The sequence below is a fragment of the Phyllobates terribilis genome, unplaced genomic scaffold (assembly GCF_046119375.1).
Source record: "Phyllobates terribilis strain yellow unplaced genomic scaffold, ASM4611937v1 Scaffold_11__3_contigs__length_659146591, whole genome shotgun sequence".
Taxonomy (NCBI): Eukaryota; Metazoa; Chordata; class Amphibia; order Anura; family Dendrobatidae; genus Phyllobates; species Phyllobates terribilis.
This window is the reverse complement of record NW_027362771.1, coordinates 418984341-419009831: the sequence shown is the minus strand read 5'-3', so window position 1 is coordinate 419009831 and position 25491 is coordinate 418984341.

Genomic DNA, 25491 nt, shown 5'->3' with positions numbered 1-25491 from the left:
CTCCGATCACTGGAAGTGGAGCTACAGAAAGACTACAAATGTAGAAATAAATAGTTACTGTTCAAACCAAGCACAGGCATTCGGAGCACCCTTGGCGTCACCGAGCAGTTCAGTGCACATTCCCACCTATCTCCGTCCAGTGCTTCACTTGTTTTATATAGGAGATCAGTATCTATATGTGAAAATGAGTTCAAGAAGAACCTGTAGCTCAGCTGTTTTTGGCCGTCTTCGTAGCTACACTTCCAGTGGCTGGAACCTAGGCAGAACTATTCTCATCTCGGCCACAAAAGGCTGACATAGGAAAGACCCCTTAGATCTAGTGACTTATGGAATTGGAGTTATATTCAGCATGGCATTCACAGCTCTCATGTCAAAACCTTTCTGCAGTTATTACGGTTGCTTCACAGTAACCCTACAGATTAATATTTAAAGACTTAAAAAGGGTTTTCTGTGGTTTTACAAAATCCTTAAATTGGGGGGCAACAGCAGGACAAAAGGACATCACAGATTGCTGGAGCACAGCGGCCTATTCACTGCAGTAACTTACCCAGCAAGTCTATATGTCGCCATGTCTGGTACTGCATCTGTCTTCAGAAGTAAAAACGGAGTTTGTCAGGATAAAATAACTGTTCAAACCAAGCACAGGTGCTCGGTGCACCCTTGGTGTGGCTAAGCAGTGTCCCTTTTGATCTACTTATTTTCCATCCATCTCCACCCTCCATTGCTGCACCTGTTTTATACACATTAGTATCTGTGTGTGAAAACTAGTACGAGAAGAACAGATACCTCATTACTGGACTCTACTCGAAGCTTGAGAAATGGGCAAAATATATTGCCATTTTGCCTTTGGGCTTTTTCAGCTTCCTCCTTTGTGCTGTATTTTAGGTACATTATATTTTCATGGTTTAGCATCTATCAAATAGGAAAAAAAATATTTATAAAGTGATATATATTTAATAACAGTTTAAATGTTTTAGGGGTTTTCTTTTTACAAAATTACCTATAAGTCAAGTCCTAATATGGCTCATTAACTTTGGCAGCACAAGGGCCGTCTGAGTGCGGCCTAAGGCACAGGAAATCACACAGATTACCGCCCAGTGTTCTCCATATATTAAATTAAAATAACCTTATATGGCAATAAACTGCAAAATATGTGCTGGGAAAGTTCTCACCAGTCTAAGCCATAGTAAGCAAAACACATTTCCCTTAACCCCTTAATAACATCTGACGTACTAATACGCGTCTGTGCCCTGGGACTTAAGAGCTAGACCCGTATTAGTACGTCATCGCGATCGCGCGCGCACACAGGCTGTGCGGGCGCGATCGCCGCCGGGTGTCAGCTGATTGTCACAGCTGACACCCGGTACTATGTGCAGGGAGCGGTCCTGCACCGCTCCCAGCACATTAACCCCCGCGATGCTGCGATCGAAGTCGATCGCGGCATTGCGGGGGCAAGGGGAGGTGACCGGCGATACTCACCTCCTCTTCCGGCTTCCAGCGCAGTCTGCAAAGGCTTCCCGGGTGTTGCTGTGGCACCCCAGGGGTCTGGTTTTCCACAGTAATGTAATGTTATGTCTGAGAGCAGGTGGGAGGTCCTTTGGTCAGGGATCCTGTGCATGCCACACCTCCTGCCCAGTCTTGGGAGGGGAAGAACTTCCCCTGTATAAACCCTGGGCTGAGGCAGGGTTAGTCAGTCAAGGAGAGTAGAGACAAGAAACAGCAGAAGCAATACTACTACGAGTCAGGGGCTGGCAGCTGCAGAGCTCGCCCTGACTGAGAAGCTTTCTTACCGGACCCGGCGTCCGAGGCTGTGGGGACTAACTCTTACCCAGCAGCAGAAGCCGACCGGCAGGGGATTTCAGGTCCTCAGGCCCAGAAACCCGAAGGCACGGTCACACGCGTGGGACCAGCACCGCCATCGTGGAGCGGAAGCCATTAGAAGGCCCCGAGTCACCGGCCATACGGGTGAGCACCACACGGTACACTCAGGGACGTGGGCTACTTATATCCGCTTCTAGCAAGGTAGCCAGAAGAGTACAGTCAGTTTGGGAGGCCTACAACTCCGCCTGGCCAGGGGAGATCCCATCTGCTCAAGGACTGACCAGGCCCCGTTCACTAGCAAGTACTCCGGGAGGGTCTATCGTTGTTACCAGTAAAGACCCTGAATTACACCGCACCGTCTCTGAGTGGTTCCTGCTACCCCCATCATCCACATCTGCTGCCCTGAGGCCATACCCCTCCCGTTGGGGGTTATACCATCTACGCTGCACCATCCATCCACCGGCCTCAGCGGACTGTCCTGCAGCGGCAGCTCCATAGCTGCATTCAACGGGTGGCGTAGTCGTCCTACATCTACCGCTGTTACATCGCCGCTCAGTTTGACTCCCTGGGCACGGACCGGGTCACCGCCACGAGACTACAACCCTCAAGAGATCCGGCTCCGGGTAAGCTCCCGCGTGCGCAACGCAGCGCGACACAGGCCCAGGGGCGCGTCAACTTTGGCGTAGTCGGCAGGATTTCGTGCCCGCAACCACCGGGTACTGCGTGCCTGAAAAAGAGACTTTTCAAACTTACCTGTGGTGAAGATTCCCGCCATCCGGCGCCATCTTCAGCCTTCTTCCCGCCATCGGTGAAGTTTCCCGCCATCCGGCGCCATCTTCTGCCTTCTTCCCGCCATCCGTGGAGTTTTCCCGCCATTGGACGCCATCTTGAGGACGCCGCGCGGGAAGAAGAGGGGCGTGGACTCTGAAAGCGCGCGAGAACTGAAGCCCCGCCTCACGTCCGGACGTTGCGTAAGGTCCTGGAAGGAGCCCAGCAGACGCCGACGTCACAGGAGCGCGACGGAAGGTCCTCAACCCTGACGATCCACTGCGGAGCCGCGGCCTACGGAACAGGATCATCGCAAGGTAGGCCACGGTCCACTAGGGGGGAGGAAGATGTCGGATACGGAGGAGAGCTTCACTGCCTCAACCCCCGCCAGCGCTACCGCTGCTGCAGTTATGCCCTTCACCATGCCCTATATCCCGGGAGCAGCTTGGCTACCCCAGTACTCAGGGGAGTCACATACCCTGCATGACTTTAGAGAAAAGCTGGATAGCCTCTTCCAGGTGTACCCCCTCACAGAAGAGCAAAAAGTGAGCATCCTAGTGGCCCAACTAACCGGGGCAGCCAAAAGGGAAGTAAAATCCTGGCCACCTGGGAGGAAGACTGTCGCAGGGATACTAACCCGGCTGAAGGACACCTTTGATACCCGCACCTCAGCCGAGATTAAGCTTAGATTCTACGGGTGCAAGCAGCGAGCGCATGAGAGTGTAAGGGACTATGCACTAAACCTACAAGAGGCCCTGAGGGCCATTAAGCAGACCGACCCTGATGGAGTGGGAAACGAGGACAGGCTGTTGACCGAACAGTTTATAGAGGGACTGTATTGTAATACCCACCGAACCCAGTTGCGGGCAATGGCCTTACAGGATCCCCATCTGGGCTTTGCACAGTTCAAGGACAGAGCCATCCGGGTGCTCCGAGAACCGGCACCGGGTGGCGTTGTGACCCACAAGCGCCCTGCTATCACTTACCACCAGGAGGCGGCGCCCTTGTCGGCAGGGCCTGTGGGAGCTGATGCGCAGGCTTTGGACAATGACCCGGCTCCAGACCTACACCATCAGGTCCAAGAGCTAGCTAAGAGCGTTGCTGCGCTAACCCGAACTGTGCAGTCTTTACAGGCTTCCACCCCAGGGAAGATCCAGCTGGCATCCGGACCGGAGGACATCCCGTGGCGTCGACCAAGGAGGACCCCACCGGCCAGAGGAAGACCCAGTGACCGATACAGCGAGGACGGGCGACCCATCTGCCGCCGCTGCAATCAACCTGGACATATGGCAAGGTACTGTTCTTTAAACGGGCACAACCTGGGGTAGAGGGCCAACCCCCAGGAAAAAGATCACCAGGCCCATCGAACTGGCGCGACAGATATGTGGGAGGACGTCCAGTCTTGCCTGTGGTACTGGATGGCATTCCCATGAGTGCCCTACTGGACACCGGGTCACAGGTCACCACCATCCCGTACGTGCTCTTTAAGCAGTACTGGAATGACTCGGATATTACCCGCTACCCTGACGACGACTTGAGTATCATCGCCAGCAATGGCCAGCCCGTGCCACAGATCGGATTTAAAGAGGTGACTATCAAAATCGGTAGAGTCGAACTGGCAGCACAGGGACTGATCATTGTAGATATTGACAAACATGAGAGTCACCCAAAAATAACTCTAGGAACTAATGTAATTGAAAATTGTCTTGCAGAGGTGATTTTCTTTTTACAGCAGGTTGCCAAGAACGCCAGCTCCGGCGAGCAGCGGGTGCTCCAGAAAGAGATCCGGGCACTGATGCGACGGCAACAGGTGGAACTCTCCGGCGGTGAGATTGGTAGCGTAAGAATGTGTGACCCTTTTCCTATTGCCATGCCCCCAAAAAGTGAAATGATGATTTGGTGCCGGGCAGCTATTGGTCTGAGAGGTAGAGATTACCAGGCAATGGTAGAACCAGTTTACTCGGACAGTAGGCCCACCATTTTGACAGCACGGGGGGTGGTTGATGTACGCCATGGGAGGGTGCCCGTTCGCATAATAAATATCGGGGAGAGGGAAGTGTACCTGCCCCGGTATGCCACGCTAGCCAAATTATATACCATTAACCAAAATTCTATACAATCTGTGGAACCCTTGCCTCCATCTCACCCGGAGGAAGGTAACGGCTCTAAGAAAAACATGGAGGACTGGTGTCAGCAACTACATCTGGGTACTGACTCCACTCCCGCACACCAGAAACAAGGAGTCTATCGGGTGGTTCAGGAGTACGAGAGAGTGTTCAGTAAACACCCGTTAGACTTCGGGCGAGTCAAGGGGGTAGAACACCACATCCCCACGGGAGACCATCCTCCTATAAAAGAGAGGTATCGACCCGTACCCCCTGCACACTACCAACACGCCAAGGGGATGCTTAGAGACATGAAGAAGGCTGGGGTGATCAGGGATAGCTGTAGCCCCTGGGCAGCTCCACTAGTCTTAGTCCGAAAGAAAGACAACACCATGAGGATGTGTGTAGATTACCGGAAAATCAATCGTATCACACACAAGGATGCGTACCCCTTACCAAGGATAGAGGAGTCATTGGCTGCTTTAAGATCTGCTAACTTCTTCTCTACCTTGGATCTCACTAGCGGGTACTGGCAGGTTCCTGTAGCAGAGGCGGACCGGGAGAAGACCGCATTCACCACCCCGATGGGACTTAGCGAGTTCACCTGCATGCCGTTCGGACTCTGCAACGCACCGGGAACCTTCCAACGACTAATGGAGTGTTGTCTGGGCCACAGAAACTTCGAGACGGTCCTGTTGTACCTGGACGATGTCATCGTATATTCCAAGACGTATGAGGACCACCTGAAACACCTGGCGGAAGTGTTCGAAGCTCTGGCAAGTTATGGCCTAAAGGTGAAACCCTCCAAGTGTCACCTCCTGAAACCAAAGGTGCAGTACCTGGGACACGTGGTGAGCGCTGACGGAGTGGCTCCCGACCCTGATAAGATCACCGCAATTAAGGAATGGCCAAGCCCCTCCAGCGTAAAAGAAGTGCGGCAGTTCCTCGGGTTGGTAGGCTACTACCGAAGGTTTATTCCCGGTTTCACCAAAAAGGCAGCACCTATGCAGGACCTCCTGATAGGCCAGTCCCGGAAGGCCAAGAACCAGAAGCCGCCCTTCAAATGGGAGGAGCTGGAAGAAGAGTCCTTCCGCCAGCTGAAGATGGCCCTCACGGGGGACGAAATCCTGGCGTACCCGGATTATAGCCAGCCCTTTATCCTCTACACCGACGCCAGTAACATCGGGCTAGGAGCCGTACTGTCCCAGATCCAGCAGGGGAAGGAACGAGTAATTGCCTACGCCAGCCGAAAACTGCGACCCACCGAAAGGAACCCCGAGAATTACAGCTCATTTAAGTTAGAGTTCCTGGCCGTAGTATGGGCAGTCACTGAGCACTTTAAGCATTACCTCGCTTCTTCCCGGTTCACCGTGTACACGGATAACAACCCGTTGACACACCTGGATACGGCAAGACTCGGTGCCCTGGAGCAGAGGTGGATGGCCCGTCTGTCCAACTACGAGTTCACAATCAAATACCGGGCAGGACGCTCCAATACCAACGCGGACGCCCTGTCCAGGATGCCCAACCTGCCGGACGGAGGAGAAGATCCGGAGGGACTGGAAGAAGTTGAACTCCCTGCATTCCACCGTCATGGGACTATCCAGTATTCCCACCGGGTAAGGAGTAAGCAGGCTGCTACGTTGAACCCCTTACCCCACTACAACTGGGCGGAAACGCAAGACAGCGACCCTGCCGTCCGACTGGTGAAGGAGATGCTGACTCGGCTGGCGGCTCGCCTTGAACCAGACGCTCCAGAGGAAGCCAAACAACTATGGGCAGAGAAGAGTCGACTGTTCCTTTACAAAGGGAAGTTGTGCCGCAGAATGGTTAACTCCCGGACGCATGAACTACTCTGGCAAGTAGTGGTGCCACGAAGAGACGCAGCCATGGTGATGGAGGCATACCACGACGGAGCTGGACACTTCGGGTGGAAGAAGCTGGAGTTCCTGCTGCGCGAGCGGTTCCACTGGGTAGGCATGAGGGGAACCATCGAGAAGTGGTGCAGAGACTGTGGCCCGTGCAACCTGAGAAGGAAGGACCGTGCCAGCCAGAAGACTCCCCTGCAGTCCATCGTCACCCGGCAACCGTTGGAACTGGTAGCCTTGGATCATGTAAAACTGACCCCAAGCAGAAGTGGCTACGTCTACGCGTTAACCATCGTGGATCATTACTCCCGGTTTCTGGTTGTCGTCCCCGTCAAGGACTTAACGGCTCAAACAGCAGCTAGAGCCTTCCAGCAGCACTTTTGCCGTCCACACGGGTACCCGGACCAAGTGCTGACGGACCAGGGACCTGCCTTTGAAGCGGAGGTCTTCCAGGAATTCTGCAATCTGTATGGCTGCCGGAAGATAAGGACGACACCCTACCATCCGCAAACTAATGGACTTTGTGAGAAAATGAACCAGGTGGTAATGGATCTTCTAAAAACGTTGCCCCTGGAAGAACGCAGTCTGTGGCCTGAGAAGTTGCCCGATCTGGTGGACCTATACAACCACATCCCGGTAGGTTCCACCAACTGTACCCCGGCTTACCTAATGAGGGCAAGACCTGGTAAGTTACCTGTTGACCTGGAAATGGGAGTCCTGACACCCGAGGACACTTCACCAGAAACAGACTGGGACACAGAGAGGCAGCAGCAGTACCGGAGAGTACAGGAGAGCGTGGAGCGAAGTCTCTGTCAGGCTAGGGAAAGACAAGAGAAAACTTACAACCAGTATGCTCCCGCTGTTCCCCTGGTACCCGGAGAGCAGGTCTTGAAGAGGAAGAGACGGCTCCACAAGTTGGATGACCAGTGGGAGAAGGACCCGTACACCGTACTGCCCTCAAGCCACGAGAACCCGAAGGTTTGTACCATCAGTAAAGACGGAGGGGAAACCACAGCCATTGTATCCCGGGACCACCTGAAGAAGTGTCCCGAACAACTGAGGAACCCTGAAGAGGAACAAGAAGACCATCGACCCGTAGAGGAAAGGGAAGATATGGTTAGTACTGTGCTCGGGGACTTCCCTCGGTCTTGGACTCAAGTCAATGGTGCAGTTGTGGTACCCGTACTCACCTTCCTCCAACCAGCATCCCAAGCACCTACGGAGCAACAGGTAGAGCTGGAAGAACAGCCGGTCCAGGAGGCAGAACACTCCACACAAGCAGAACAGGAGGATCAACCCTCTGCTTATAGTGAGCCTGCCGTACCCCTAGTGAGACAAAGAGCCGGTAGACAGCTGCCCAGTTTACCCTTGACAGCTCCTACACCCTGTAGTTCAGGGCCAGACAGTCAGCTCCGTAGGTCCACTAGGGCCACTAGAGGCCAGTTACCCGCACGTTGGAGGATTTGAAGTGTATAAATTGTTTTATTTATGTTTACCTGTGTATTGTTGCTTGTGTATAATTTTGTGTTTCTAGTTATTTGTAGGAGTCTTTGGTGGATTTACCGGGAATCCCTTGTACATAGTTGGAGCGTAACCCAGGATGGACTAGAGACTGTTAAGGACTCGGGGTAGGACAGACCCCTACCTGGTTACGTCTCCATGTTTTGGTGAAATGGACACCTTGCTTTCTTCAAAGACTACACCCGGTTACGGACATGCCGTGACCACCTTTATGTGTTTCTTCTTATTGTACTATTATTGTTGTTATATCTTGTTATGTTTTTTCTAAAATATGTTTAGTCCCGGAGTACTAAATTTCACTAGGGGGGAATGTGGCACCCCAGGGGTCTGGTTTTCCACAGTAATGTAATGTTATGTCTGAGAGCAGGTGGGAGGTCCTTTGGTCAGGGATCCTGTGCATGCCACACCTCCTGCCCAGTCTTGGGAGGGGAAGAACTTCCCCTGTATAAACCCTGGGCTGAGGCAGGGTTAGTCAGTCAAGGAGAGTAGAGACAAGAAACAGCAGAAGCAATACTACTACGAGTCAGGGGCTGGCAGCTGCAGAGCTCGCCCTGACTGAGAAGCTTTCTTACCGGACCTGGCGTCCGAGGCTGTGGGGACTAACTCTTACCCAGCAGCAGAAGCCGACCGGCAGGGGATTTCAGGTCCTCAGGCCCAGAAACCCGAAGGCACGGTCACACGCGTGGGACCAGCACCGCCATCGTGGAGCGGAAGCCATTAGAAGGCCCCGAGTCACCGGCCATACGGGTGAGCACCACACGGTACACTCAGGGACGTGGGCTACTTATATCCGCTTCTAGCAAGGTAGCCAGAAGAGTACAGTCAGTTTGGGAGGCCTACAACTCCGCCTGGCCAGGGGAGATCCCATCTGCTCAAGGACTGACCAGGCCCCGTTCACTAGCAAGTACTCTGGGAGGGTCTATCGTTGTTACCAGTAAAGACTCTGAATTACACCGCACCGTCTCTGAGTGGTTCCTGCTACCCCCATCATCCACATCTGCTGCCCTGAGGCCATACCCCTCCCGTTGGGGGTTATACCATCTACGCTGCACCATCCATCCACCGGCCTCAGCGGACTGTCCTGCAGCGGCAGCTCCATAGCTGCATTCAACGGGTGGCGTAGTCGTCCTACATCTACCGCTGTTACATCGCCGCTCAGTTTGACTCCCTGGGCACGGACCGGGTCACCGCCACGAGACTACAACCCTCAAGAGATCCGGCTCCGGGTAAGCTCCCGCGTGCGCAACGCAGCGCGACACAGGCCCAGGGGCGCGTCATTGCCATGACGACCCGATGTCGTCATGACAACATTCGGGTCACCAGAGAGCAGGAAGATTGCTTGGACATGCGCAGTGCATCTCCAAGCAATCTTCACACTGTGCATTTCTGACAGCCTTCATGGCATAGGGATGGTGCTCCATTCCTGTGCCATGCAGGCGATCAGAAAAAAAAAAAGTGAAAGTCCCAGAGTGGGACAAAGTAATAAAGTGTATAAACTGTGTGAAAGTGGAAAAAAAAAATGTGCAAAAATATTATAAAAAAATAAAAAAAATAATACACCAAAAATAAAAATATAATGTACCCATCAATAAATATTATTATAAAAAAAATAAAAAAAAAACAATAAAAGTACACATATTTGGTATCGCCGCGTCCGGAAAAACCTGACCTATAAAACTGTCCCACTAGTTAACCCCTTCAGTGAACACGGTAAAAAAAAAAAAAAAAAAAAACGAAGCAAAAAACAATGCTTTATCACCATACCGCCAAACAAAAAGTGGAATAACACGCGATCAAAAAGACGCATATAAATAAAATGATACCGCTGAAAACGTCATCTCGTCCCGCAAAAAACAAGCCGCCATACAGCTCCATCAGCCGAAAAATAAAAAGTTATAGCTCTCAGAATAAAGCGATACTAAAAAATATTTTTTTCTATAAAATAGCTTTTATTGTGTATAAGCGCCAAAACATAGAAAAATGATACAAATGTGGTACCGCTGTAAACGTACTGACCCGAAGAATAAAGCTACCTCATCAATTTTACCACACGCGGAACAGAATAAAAAAAAAAAAAAAAAACAATTCCTGAATTGTTGGTTTTTGTTTATTCTGCCTTGACAACGTCAAGTCATCCCGCAAAAAACGAGCCGTCACATGACTGTCTGCCAAAATCTGGAAAAATTATAGCTCGCAAAATATGGCGATGCAAAAACTAGATTTTACAAAAAATGCGTCTTTTAGTGTGTGACAGCTGTCAGTCATAAAAACCTCATATGATTCTGGCATTGCTGTAATCACACCGACCCGAAGAATAAAATCGTCTAATCACTTATACCGCACAAGGAACGGCGTCAAAAATAAACTCTTGAGTTAGGATTGGGCTAGGGTTAGGGCTGGGTTTGGGGCTAGGGTTGTGCTGGGGCTAGGGTTGTGCTGGGGCTAGGGTTGTGCTAGGGTTAGGGCTGGGGTTGGGATTTTTTTCAAAAGTATGAAAAAAAGATGACGATATGGCGACTAGTGTTGAGAGCAAGTGCTCGCTACTTGAGTTTGCATCGGGTGCTCTGGTATGCATTGAGTATCGTGGGTATTTGAGTGACATGCTCGAGACACTGCCCCATATGCTTCGCGGCCAAAAAACTTTACGGGGATTGCCTGCCATGCACGAGCGATCCCCGCATGTTTTTTTTTGGGTGTCTAATAACCGTGAAACATGCGGAGCAGGGACTCGAGCATGTCACTCGAGCACACGCTGTACATGGTGCATACCTGAGTACCCGATGCAAACTCAAGTAGCGAGCACTTGCGCTCAAGAATAATGACAACTTATTCAATATGATGACCTAATGTAAACAAATTCTGTGCCGTACCTCTGGGTTCAAAATGTTCATTATACACCTTAATAAAATCCTTGAGGGGTATAGTTTCCAAAATGGGGACACTTGTGGGGGAGCTCCACTGTTTAGGCACATCACGGGCTCTCCAAACGCGACATGGTGTCCGCTAACAAATTGAATGGAAAATCGGCTCAAATTGTTAGCGGACGCCATGTTGCGTTTGGAGAGCCCCTGTGTGCCCAAACATTGGAGCTCCCCCACAAGTGACCCCATTTTGGAAACTAGACCCCCCAAGGCACCTATCTAGATGCATAGTGAGCACTTGGAATCCCCAGGTGCTTCACAAATTGATTCGTAAAAATGAAAAAGTGAAAAAAAAAACACTTTTTCATTTTTATGAATCAATTTGTGAAGCACCTGGGGTTCCAAGTGCTCACTATGAATCTAGATAGGTGCCTTGGGGGGTCTAGTTTCCAAAATGGGGTCACTTGTGGGGGAGCTCCAATGTTTGGGCACGCAGGAACTCTCTAAATGCAACATGGTATCCGCTAACAAATTGAATGGAAAATCGGCTCAAATTGTTAGCGGACACCACATTGCGTTTGGAGAGCCCCTCTGTGCCCAAACTTTGGAGCTCCCCCATAAGTGACCCCATTTTGGAAACTAGACCCCCCAAGGCACCTTTCTAGATGCATAGTGAGCACTTGGAACCCCTAGGTGCTTCACAAATTGATTCGTAAAAATTAAAAAGTGTTTTTTTTTTCACTTTTTCATTATTACGAATCAATTTGTGAAGCACCTGGGGGTTCCAAGTGCTCACTATGCATCTAGAAAGGTGCCTTGGGGGGTCTAGTTTCCAAAATGGGGTCACTTGTGGGGGAGCTCCAAAGTTTGGGCACAGAGGGGCTCTCCAAACGCAATGTGGTGTCCGCTAACAATTTGAGCCGATTTTCCATTCAATTTGTTAGCGGATACCATGTTGCATTTAGAGAGTCCCTGTGTGCCCAAACATTAGAGCTCCCCCACAAGTGACCCCATTTTGGAAACTAGACCCCCCAAGGCACCTATCTAGATGCATAGTGAGCACTTGGAACCCCTAGGTGCTTCACAAATTGATTCGTAAAAATGAAAAAGTGTTTTTTTTTTCACTTTTTCATTATTACGAATCAATTTGTGAAGCACCTGGGGGTTCCAAGTGCTCACTATGCATCTAGAAAGGTGCCTTGGGGGGTCTAGTTTCCAAAATGGGGTCACTTGTGGGGGAGCTCCAAAGTTTGGGCACAGAGGGGCTTTCCAAACGCAATGTGGTGTCCGCTAACAATTTGAGCCGATTTTCCATTCAATTTGTTAGCGGATACCATGTTGCATTTAGAGAGTCCCTGTGTGCCCAAACATTGGAGCTCCCCCACAAGTGACCCCATTTTGGAAACTAGACCCCCCAAGGCACCTATCTAGATGCATAGTGAGCACTTGGAACCCCTAGGTGCTTCACAAATTGATTCGTAAAAATGAAAAAGTGTTTTTTTTTTCACTTTTTCATTATTACGAATCAATTTGTGAAGCACCTGGGGGTTCCAAGTGCTCACTATGCATCTAGAAAGGTGCCTTGGGGGGTCTAGTTTCCAAAATGGGGTCACTTGTGGGGGAGCTCCAAAGTTTGGGCACAGAGGGGCTCTCCAAACGCAATGTGGTGTCCGCTAACAATTTGAGCCGATTTTCCATTCAATTTGTTAGCGGATACCATGTTGCATTTAGAGAGTCCCTGTGTGCCCAAACATTGGAGCTCCCCCACAAGTGACCCCATTTTGGAAACTAGACCCCCCAAGGCACCTATCTAGATGAATAGTGAGCAGTTGGAACCCCCAGGTGCTTCACAAATTGATTCGTAACAATGAAAAAGTGTTTTTTTTTTCACTTTTTCATTTTTACGAATCAATTTGTGAAGCACCTGGGGGTTGCAACTGCTCACTATGCAACTAGATAGGTGCCTTGGGGGGTCTAGTTTCCAAAATGGGGTCACTTGTGGGGGAGCTCCAATGTTTGGGCACGCTGGGGCTCTCTAAACGCAACATGGTGTCCGCTAATTATTCAAGCAAATTTTACAATCAAAAAGTCAAATGGCGCTCCTTCCCTTCCGAGCCCTACAGTGCGCCCAAACAGTGTTTTTTCCCCAAATATTGGGTATCTGCGTGCCCAGGGGAAATTGCACAACAAATTTTGCGGTCCATTTTTTCTTGTTACCCCTGTGAAAATAAAAAAAATTGGGTCTAAAGTAACATTTTTTGTGAAAAAAGTTAAATGTTCATTTTTTTCTTCCACATTCAAAAAATTCCTATGAAGCACCTGAAGGGTTAATAAAGTTCTTGAATGTGGTTTTGAGCACCTTGAGGGGTGCAGTTTTTAGAATGGTGTCACTTTTGGGTATTTTCTGTCATAAAGACCTCTCAAAGTGACTTCAAATGTGATGTGGTCCCTAAAAAAATGGTTTTGTAAATTTTGTTGGAAAAATGAGAAATCGCTGGTCAACTTTTAACCCTTATAGCTCCCTAACAAAAAAAAATTTTGGTTCCAAAATTGTGCTGATGTAAAGTAGACATGTGGGAAATGTTATTTATTAACTCTTTTGTGTGACATATCTCTCTGATTTCAGGGCTTAAAAATTCAAATTTTGAAAATTGCAAAATTTTCAAAATTTTCGCCAAATTTCCGTTTTTTTCACAAATAAACGCAAGTGATATCGAAGAAATTTTTCCACAATCATGAAGTACAATATGTCACGAAAAAACAATCTCAGAATCAGGGGGATCCGTTGAAGCGTTCCAGAGTAATTACCTCATAAAGTGACAGTGGTCAGAATTGTAAAAATTGGCCCGGTCATTAACGTGCAAACCACCCGCGGGGCTTAAGGGGTTAAAAAAGTTTCCCCTAGGAAAGAAGGGAAATCAATAATTGAAAAAATACATTACAAATGAATTGATAAATAATTGGAATAGTCGTCAATTTATTTATAATAATGTATTGTTTCATTTTTTTCATTTTCTTTGTCCCATTGAAGGTGATCTTCAGGAAATAGACTCGAAGAAGACAGGAAAATCATACTTACCACATGTTTGATTAATTTTCCTATGTTGCCAAACATTTTTAGGAGGCGGCTGGCAGAGTATTTACAAAATCTACAAAATAATGGTATAAGCAGAAGATGTAATAAAAGAAAAGACAAGATAACCATTCAGGCCTTCTGCAGACGGCCATGTTACTATACGATGACTTCCGTTCCTATAACAGTCATGATACAGCTTGTACATATTCGTAATATAGAACCACAGAAGTCCCATGTTTTCTCCCCAACACACGGAGTGCCGACAACTCGCTCCAGCCTTGTAATGTGCTTGAGGCATTGAGCATAATGCTATTACATGTATAAAGACTATCCTAACACCTGGAGGTAGATAACAGACCCGCTGCCATCTGACTACATAGTTACATAGGTTGAAAAAAGACCTGGGTCCATCAAGTTCAACCTTTCTCCGCCAATTACAGATTTTTTTGTCACTAAATTATAAATTATCTATAACCCACAATCTTATGTGTACTGAGGAAATCATCCAACCCTTTTTTTAAAGCATTTTTTTCTTTAACCCTTGCTTGTTTTTGCATTTTTGTTTTTTGCTCCCCTTCTTCCCAGAGACATAACTCATTTTTATTTTTCCGTCAATTTAGCCATGTGAGGGCTTTTTTTTTTGCTGGACAAGTTGTACTTTGAACGACACCATTGATTTTACCATATATAGTACTGTAAAACGGAGAAAAAATTCCAAGTGCGGTGAAATTGCAAAAAAAGTGCAATTCCAAAATTGTTTTTTTTTCTTTTGTTTTTAAATACCATTTTTCACTAAATGCTAAAACTGACCTGCCATTAGGTTCTTTTTTATTTAAGTGGTGAAAAAAAGTCCAAAATTTGTGAGAAAAAAAAAAATAGCGTCATTTTCTGAGACCCATAGCGTCTCCATGTTTCAGGATCTAGGGATGGGTGAGGGCTTATTTGTTGCATGCCGAGCTGATGTATTTATTACCATTTTGGTGTAGAGATGATCTTTTGATTGATTGTTATTGCATTTTATTGCAATGTTGCAGCAATCGAAAAAAAACGTAATTCTGTCGGTTTTATATTTTTCTCGTTGCGGCATTTGCCGATCGGATTACCGTATATACTCGCATATAAGTTGAGTTTTGCAGCACATTTTTTTGTGCTGAAAAAGCACCCCAAGGCTTATACTAGGGTATATACTCAAGTATAATGAAATTCCGTTGGTGGATAGTGGGGGGGGTTAAAGGGGTTGCGGTGGCGGAGGAGCGGGGCACACGCAGTAGCCGGCTGCTGCAGCTACCACGTGTGCCCGCTGCTAAAGGGAAATGAAAATTCCCTCTTCTCCACTCACATGGGCGTAGAGAAGAATGAATATTCATTCTCTTTAGTAGCAGGCACAGAGAAGCGTTGAGTCGCGGCTCCTGCTCACAGTGCCCGCTACTAAAGAGAATGTATATTCACTCTTCTCCACGCCCATAGTCCTGGCGTGGAGAGGAGTGAATATGCTGGCAGCTCACATCAGCGTCTGAGAGCGCATGGCAGTGACGCCTTGCGCTGCTCAGATGCTGACATAAGCTGCTGCAGCAGAACAGGACGCAGCGCTGGAGCAGAGGTGAGGAAGGAAGGTGACAATAAGTGTTTATTTTTTTATGTGTGCAGTGATGGGATTGGGATGAGGGGACCATACATACCAGGATTGGGGATGATGGGGCCATACATGCCAGGATTGGGCATGAGGGGGCCATGCATACCAGGATTGGGATGAGGGGGCCATACATAACATGATTGGGGATGAGGGAGCAATGCGTACCAGGATGGGGACATTTACCAGTAGCTGCTGCATTTCCCACCGTAGGCTTATACTCGAGTCAATACGTTTTCCCAGTTTTTTGTGGTAAAATTAGGTACCTCGGCTTATACTCGGGTCGGCTTATACTCGAGTATATACGGTAATTTATCTTATATTTTGATAGAGCGGACATGTTTAAATGCAGTGATAACAAATGTGTTGTTTTTTTTTATTTTAAATGGGACAAAAAGGGGGGGATTTCAACTTTTATATTTATTTTTTTTTTTTTTTTATATTGTTTAGAACATTTTTTGTTTACTTTTTACTGCTTCAATTGTCCGCTTAGGAGACTTAAAGCTGTGATCAACCGATCACTTGTGCTACACATAGCAGGGCTGAAGCCCTGCTATGTGTTGCATAAATCATCATCTACTGTAACAAGCACAGTGTGAGTGGGGGTTTTCTGCAGACCCCCGGCTGTAATGACAACCCATCTGCGCCCGGCGATCATGTGACAGGGGTGGCGATGGGTGTGTGTTAAGACGTGCTTCTGCTTCTCAGTGATTGACAGCAGCATTTAACATGTTAACAGCTGCAGGTAGATCGTGAGTCCACCCTCAGCTGTTAGAGGCACATGTCACCTGATCAAATCAGCTGTCATGTGCAGGGAAAGATGCGGGCTCCGGCACTGAGCCCGCATCAAAGGGAGGGACACAACCTTCAATATACTATTATATCCAAGGTCGTGAAGGGGTTAATACGTTTCTCTGACATTCGGCTGCAGTTTACCTTCTCGCACAGGAATGTGCTTGGCATACCCATGCAGAATATACTCTTGTTGTATCTATCAACTTCATTACTACAGTGTATTGGAACTTGTAGTGATGGACAATGGATGGTATCGCTAACATCACCTAACAAATCTCACACTCATTTATTCCATAGTCCTATAAATTGGGAGGAAAAAAAATACAACATAGCTCACCCAGATACGGTTATCCATGTATCGTCTGGCCCCTTATATCCGGACATGGGATCTTCTGGTGTGTAAAATGGGCTCAATAAATAAGGTGACAGTGTTTTCACACTCATCTTGTATTGAATTGAAGCTGTTTACATGAAAAGAATAATTTACTAATAATTATAAAACCAGACTAAAATACATAATAAATGGATAAAAATACCACCCTTTGTTCAAGTGTAACTAGAAGAATTTGTTGTTTTGAAGACAAAGTCAGAGATTTTGTAAGGTGAATGAAAAACCAATTATACCAAACAGGTGATAATGATCATCGTTTCATATGTAGGTTAAAGCAGCCAATTACTGAAAGAAATTTCTGTGCAGGAGACTTAAAACTGGGTGAGGAACAGCCAAACTGTTCTAGAAAAGGTGAGGTTGTGGCAGACAGTTTTGTCTGTTTCAGTTGCAGCAGATGAAAGACACATCATGATTACTTCCCTTCAAAATCAAAGGATGTTCATCACTGCCATCAGCTCAGATATAGCAGCAAGTGGTGGGACCCAGCTACACCCACCTTCTGTTCAGAGAGGACTGGCCAAAAATGCAGTTCATGGAAAAATTGTGTCCAAAAAGCCATACCTTCCACATGGAAAGAAGACCAAGTGACTCAACAATGTATGAAAATATAGGAATTAGGGTGCAGAAAAATGTCAGCAGGTGCTCTGGACTGATAAGTCAAAATGTGAAATATTTGGCTGTTACAGAAGACAGTTTGTCACCAAAAGGCTGGAGCACAATAATGAGTGTCTGCAGGCAAAGTAAAGCTTGGTAGAGGGTCCTTGCAAGTTTGGAGCTGGTCACACCAAATATTGATTTGATTTAGATTTTCGTTTTATTCATTCACTTTTTTTTTTATCAACAAACAAAGTGAAAACTATTAACACTTTTATTTTTGGAATCATTCTCACTTGGCAGCATTTTTTTTCCACACCTAAAACTTTTCTACAGTATTGTATATACACAGACAAGCTACTAAGCCTCACTCAAAAAGCTGATGCTGGAGGGCCGGTCTCCAGCACTGAAGGCAATATGCAGAAGTCCCAAAGACCGTGCAAGCAGGCCCCATTCCTAAGATGGTGGGAAACGCATCTATCACACATGTGGAATATCCCATGCACAGGTGTGCCGGCGTCCTGTTCCTCCTTGCAGTGTCTCAGTATGTACCAGTTTCTCCTGGGATCTACAGCAATGTCCGTTTAAGCTAGCAATATGCACAGAAAGTTATCTACTTTTTGTATATATCCTTCCTGGACTGCATTTTTCCACTTTATTTGATAAAAATGTTTCTATTTGAAGAATTCATTTGTCGGGTGTGTCAGTTTATATCCCATGGATAAGCCATACATGAAGAAGGTGACAACATCCCTTATAGGCCACGTTCACACGTTCAGTATTTGGTCAGTATTTTACATCAGTATTTGTAAGCCAAAACCAGGAGAGGGTGATAAATACAGAAGTGGTGACGTGATTCTATTATAGTTTTCCTCTGATTGTTCCACTCCTGGCTTTGGCTTATAAATACTGTGGTAAAATACTGATCAAATACTGAACGTGGCCTCAGATAAGTTACCGTCAGAGGTTTTTATAAGTAGCCTATTTCCCTTGCCCCTTTGAGAGCAGCATATGCTTGGCTGACCGATGGTATTGAGGGAGAACTGGGACGGAGTGAGACGGCCGTTCAGCCACCAGCAGTGTATAGTGTCAGACCAGATTGGGGGTCCGGTGCACCGCACACAGGGGGACACTGGAGACCTCCTGTCATAACCAGTACCAGTCGCAGAACAGGGAATTATCTTCTGCACGCAGGAGACAAAGCCCAAAAATAATATCACAACTGGAATTCCTTTACATAAGTAGAAGTGCACCTTAACTCCACGGCCGTGTTAACTCTTTGTGAAGCTTCACTTATATAATGGAGGAGATGTGAATAAGTGCTGAACATACAATTCCCTAACAGACAGCAATGGCTCAGAAACGTGCAGCTTCATCAATCCAGTAGAAGAACTCTGTACACAAAACACTTACAGCAATCCTACAGAACCATGCAGAAAAATCCTAAGCAAACCGGTTTAAGATGGAGAGAAAATGGGGTGTTTACTAAAAAAATAAGTTGTAATATTAGATCAGATAACCCTATAACACCAATTTTTCATGGGCTTCCAAAAACCCACAAATTAGAATTTCCTACACCCTTACGCCCCATTATATCGAGTATCTCTTCTCTGAATGAACGTTTAAGTCGATGGGTAAATTTTCATCTACAGCCATTAATTCCCAGAACACCGGGTTACCTAAAAGATACGTCATCAGTAATTGATTATATGAAAAATGGAAAATGGTCTGAAAAATCTAAATTTCTGTCATGTGATGTAGTAAATTTATTTTCATCTATTCCGCATAATTTAGCATTAACTGCTGTGTTCCATCACCTACAAAAAAATAGCGGGTATACGGACGAAACAAAGGAAATTATTATCCGGAGTACTGAATATCTCCTTGAGGATAATTTTTTTATGTTCAATGAAGAATATTATTTCCAAATTAAAGGTTGCCCAATGGGCTCATGTTCCTCTCCATCTTTAGCCGTACTTTTTGTATCATGCTGGGAAGAAAACATTATTTTCACAGATAATAATCCTTTTAAAAATGACATTGAATTGTATGTTAGATATTTGGACAATGTTTTAGTAATATGGGCAGGGGAAGTGGAAAAAATCCCATATTTTTTTATCTTATATCAATAGCAATGATGTTGATTTAAAATTTACTTATATTGAACTGGAGGATAAAATCAGTTTTTTTAACTTGTTTCTCATGGGGGATGTAAAACAACAAAGAGTTAGATATCGCAACTATAGAAAACCTATCAGTGGGAACACTACACTTAGAGCAGACGGCTGCCACCCCACACATACTGTGAATTCAATCCCCTATGGTGAATTAAATAGAATCTATAGAAACAGCTCTGATGTTACACTATTTAATGAACAAGCAGAGGTAGCGACAGCTAGATTGATGGAAAGGGGATATAAGAAAAAACAAATTGATTCAGCAATTAAAAAAGTTCTTATAAGAAATACTCATTTAACTAATAGGAGTGATGGTATTAACAACAACCAAAAACCAATAACAACTAAACCTAATAATATGGAAAATAAAATCATTTTTAGTACCCCATATAGTTGCCAATTTCAGGAAGTAAAAAATATTATAAACAGATATGTCCCTATATTATTTCAAGATCGGGACTTAAACAAAATTGTGAAAAATGGATTAGTATGTGTGCCGAGAAAAGGGAGATCAATAAGTGCTACTCTTTCCCCAAGTCTATATGTGCCACAAAAAAGCGATAAAAAAACCTGGCTAAGTTGTAAAGGTTTTTTTAAATGTGCATGTTCTAAATGCACAATGTGTCAGTACACACTGCAAACTCAAAAAATTGATGCAGCCAATGATATTAAAAGATTTATTAATTGTAATACAAACTATGTCGTGGATTGCATTTTCTGCAAAGAATGTAAAATGAAATACATTGGCTGCACAATACGTAAATTACAGAAAAGGATGGCAGAGCATGTTACTAACATCAAAAATAAAAATGCATCCTATTCAGGAGAATGTAAACATTTTGTAGAGAGACATAAAGGGGAATTAAATAATTTTTCATTTTATGGGTTAGAAAAAGCGGATCTTTCTATTAGAGGAGGGGATAGGAGGAAAAAACTCCTGCTAAGAGAATTATTTTGGATCATTAAACTTGATACAAAATACCCTAATGGTATGAACTATAGAAATGATACTCTTTATTTATATTAAATTCTAGCGATTTGAGCGGTTCCTTGGGATTTAGTCTTGTGATTATGCAAATTATCCTCATATGTGATTGATTGTTAACATACAGTACAGACCAAAAGTTTGGACACAGTTGTCATTTAAAGATTTTTCTGCATTTTCATGACTTTGAAAATTGTACATTCACACTGAAGGCATCAAAACTATGAATTAACACATGTGGAATTATATACTTAACAAAAAAGTGTGAAACAACTGAAAATATGTCTTATATTCTAGGTTCTTCAAAGTAGCCACCTTTTACTTTGATGACTGCTTTGCACACTCTTGGCATTCTCTTGATGAGCTTCAAGAGGTAGTCACCGGAAATGGTTTTCACTTCACAGGTGTGCCCTGGCAAGTTTAATAAGGATGATTTCTTAGCTTATAAATGGGGTTGGGACCATCAGCTTTGTTGTGCAGAAGTCAGGTGGATACACAGCTGATAGTCCTACTGAATAGACTGTTAGAATTTGCATTATGGCAAGAAAAAAGCAGCTAAGTAAAGAAAAACGAGTGGCCATCATTACTTTAAGAAATGAAGGTCAGTCAGTCCGAAAAATTGGGCAAACTTTAAAAGGGTCCCCAACTGCAGTTGCAAAAACCATCAAGTGCTACAAAGTAGCAGTCTCACATGAGGACCGCCCCAGGAAAGGAAGACCAAGAGTCAGCTCTGCTTCTGAGGATAAGTTTATCCGAGTCACCAGCCTCACAAATCGCAGGTTAACAGCAGCTCAGATTAGAGACCAGGGCAATGCCACACAGAGTTCTAGCAGCAGACACATCTCTACAACAACTGTTAAGATGAGACTTTGTGCAGTAGGCCTTCATGGTAAAATAGCTGCTATGAAACCACTGCTAAGGATAGGCAACAAGCAGAAGAGACTTGCTTGGGCTAAAGAACACAAGGAATGGACATTAGACCAGTGGAAATCTGTGCTTTGGTCTGATGAGTCCAAATTTGAGATCTTTGGTTCCAACCACCGTGTCTTTGTGCGACGCAGAAAAGGTGAACGGATGGCGTCTACATGCCTGGTTCCCACCGTGAAGCATGGAGGAGGAGGTGTGATGATGTGGGGGTGCTTTGCTGGTGACACTGTTGGGGATTTATTCAAAATTGAAGGCATACTGAACCAGCATGGCTACCACAGCATCTTGCAGCGGCATGCTATTCCATCCGGTTTGTGTTTAGTTGGACCATCATTTATTTTTCAACAGGACAATGACTCCAAACACACCTCCAGGCTGTGTAAGGGTTATTTGACCAAGACGGAGAGTGATGGGGTGCTAAGCAAGATGATTTGGCCTCCACAGTCACCAGACCTGAACCCAATCGAGATGGTTTGGGGTGACCTGGACCACAGAGTGAAGGCAAAAGGGCCAACAAGTGCTAAGCATCTCTGGGAACTTCTTCAAGATTGTTGGAAGACCATTTCTGGTGACTACCTCTTGAAGCTCATCAAGAGAATGCCAAGAGTGTGCAAAGCAGTCATCAAAGCAAAAGGTGGCTACTTTGAAGAACCTAGAATATAAGACATATTTTCAGTTGTTTCACACTTTTTTGTTATGTATATAATTCCACGTGTTAATTCATTGTTTTGATGCCTTCAGTGTGAATGTACAATTTTCATAGTCATGAAAATACAGAAAAATCTTTAAATGAGAAGGTGTGTCCAAACTTTTGGTCTGTACTGTATGTGTTCATTGATCAACGGTTGGTTACCATTTGTTTTTATACCATGTATCATAAGGAATCTGTATCTCAGTGAATAAAGGCTTTTTGCCAGAAACGCGTAGGAGATGTATTCCCAACTTGTATGATCTTTTAAATTATTTGAAATAAACTGAGGATTTTATTCAATTTGGGACTCGCCAGAAATTTTTCTTTTGTGTTGGGACAGTATCTTACTTACAGGCACATGGCATTTTGCTTGTTGTCTTTACATTCATCTGCAATTTAAAACAAATGTAAAACATTAATAGACATGCTAACATGTAATCAATAGCTACTCCAGCTTAACTGATGTCATCTCAGACTTGTTCCAGCGGCCCCCGAAGCCGATGCCACAGGTGGGAGATTACGTACTCAGGCCTCAAAGACATCAGTTAGGTTGGAGGGGAAGTATTTGTGGTATGGGCACTGCAATTATCACTAAAGCAGCTCCTCCTATGTGACTCCTAGCAAGCCATTTGCAGGGATAAAATGCCTTATTTTACATTCTATAAAGATACGGACATGCTTGGAAAGTTCACTTTAAAATGATCATATTAATTCTGTTAATGGAAAAATCTAGTCCCCCTAAATCCCTGCCTAAACCCCCACCCCACAAAAAGGAATAAAAGACTGACCAATAACGCCAGATTCCTCTGTAAAGGCTATTAGCCATTATACTGTACACATTAATGTCGTCCGAACCTGACGAGATCAACCGACATTCTGATGTGTGTGGGGCTCTGCCGATTGTCCCCCTACTGATGATTTTAATTCTAGAAAAGTCAGGAGGTCCACACATATCACCCAGGATTAGAGCACAATACAGGTGCTGAATATACTCAGTCAGCAAATAAAGTGCATATACAGTTAGCTCCAGAAACATTTGAACAGTGACTGAATCTTTGTGATTTGGGCTCTACATGACACTATTTTTTATTGAAAATGAAACAACTGAGATGCAATTGAAGTGTAGACTTTCAGGTTTAATTAAGGGGTTTGAACAAAAATATCCTATAAAACATTTTGGAATTGCAACCATTTTCCTACAAAGCCTCCTCATTTCAGGGGCTTAAAAGTAATTGGACAAATTAACTTTACTATAAAACGTTCATTTTTTAATACTTTGTGGAGAATCCTTTGCAGGCAATGACTGGTGGAAGTCTGGAAGCCATGGACGTCACCAAACACTAGGTTTCCTCCTTTGTGATGCTTTGCCAGGCCTTTACTGCAGCTGACTTCAGTTGTTTCTTATTTGTGGCTCTTTCTGCTATAAGTTTTGTTTTATGCATGTGAAATGCTGCTCAATGGGATTGAGATCCAGTGATTGACTCAGCCATTGCAGGATAGTCCACTTTTTTACCTTAAAATTCTCCTGCGTTGCTTTTGCAGTATGCTTTGGGTCACTGTCCATCTGTGAAGCTCTGTCCAATCAACTTTGCTGCACTTCAGAATCCGGTTGCTTCTGTCTTCAGTCACATCATCAATAAACACTAGGGACCCAGTGCCATTAGGAGCCATGCATGCTCATGCCATCACACTGACTCCACCATGTTATACAGAGGATGTGGTGTGCTGGTGATCATGAGCTGTTACAAGCCTTCTCCTTACTTTCTTCTTCCCATCATTCTGACACAGTTTTATCTTAATTTCATCTGTCCAAAGAATGATTTTCCAGAGCTGGAATGGCTTGTTTATATTTTTTTGCAAAGTCTAATGTGGCCTTTCTATTTTTAAGGCTCATTAATGGTTTGCCCCTTCTGGTGAACCCTCTGAATTTGCTCTCATGAAGTCTTCTCTTTATGGTAAAGGTAGATACTGATACATCTAATTCTTGGAGAGTTCTATGTACTGAAGTGTTCTTCACTTGGGTGGATGTTTTGAAGGGGTTTTCCTCCACCATGGAAAGGATTCAGCGATCATCCACCGCTATTGTCATGGACATCCAGGCCATTTTTGGGTTCCCAAGCTCACCACTATGATCTTGTTTTGCATAATGTATCAAACTGTTTTTATTTGTCCACTCCTAACATTTCTGCATTCTCTGATGGATTTCTTTTTTTTTTCTCAGCCTAATGTTGGTCTGTTTCTATACCACTAAGAGTTCCTTTGACCGCATGTAGTGGTTCACAACAACAGCTTCCAAATGCTAATGTCACTCCTGGAATCAGCTCCAGACCTTTTACCTGCTTAACAAGGGAATAGCCTATGCAGTCTTCATTAATCCATCAAAGAACTGTTGAGATAATTGTCTAACTAGTTTTGGTCCCTTTTAAAAAGAGGCAGCTACATATTAAAGTCTTGTAATTCCTAAACCTTTACTCCAATTAAGATATGAATACCCTCAAATTAAAGCTGAGAGTCTGCACTTTAAACCTATTTTGATCATACAACTGTATCTTGAATGTGTTTTGGTAAACAGGTAAAATGCCCAAACTTGTGCCACTGTCCAAATATTTCTGGACCTAACTGCATTACTATTCACTAAGCAATAAATAATGAAACTCCCTAATAACTAGCAAAAAATAACAGTGAGTGAATGTGGGGAGGGTTAAAATCAGTTACATAGGTTATAGGAATGTGATTATGTCCTGAAAAGTTGTCAAGATAAATACAGTTAAATAAAAGACAATACTTTACCTGCTTTCTCGATGTTACATGTGATGTTTTTATCTTTGGAAAGATATGATCATAAATGGTTCCCACAGGGGGCGCACCACTCCTCTTTTTTGGTGAAGGAGGCTGAGTAGAACCACCTAAAGTGGTATGAAAAAAATGTTATTTGTTAGTTAGGAGTAAGCGTTTGCTCCCTATGGGTCCAACTCCTGAGTGTCCGCTCCCGGCACCAGCTGTGATGGCTGTATTGTCCCATTGACTAGAATAGAGCTGTGCTGCACTTGTCTACACACGTTCATTCTCTGGATCAGTATGGTTCCAAGAAACTGAGCCATGAAAAATTTCTGCTGCTCATTTAGAACTTTCTGTGTAAAAAAAAGCATTCTGCTGATGTACCAATATGAGGGCTAAGTACAAAGGCACAATTTTGGGGCACACAGCCAATTCTGGCACTGTGTTCTGATTTTGTAAGCCAATAACTCTGGTTGTAACGATACCGAATATGTATTTTTTTC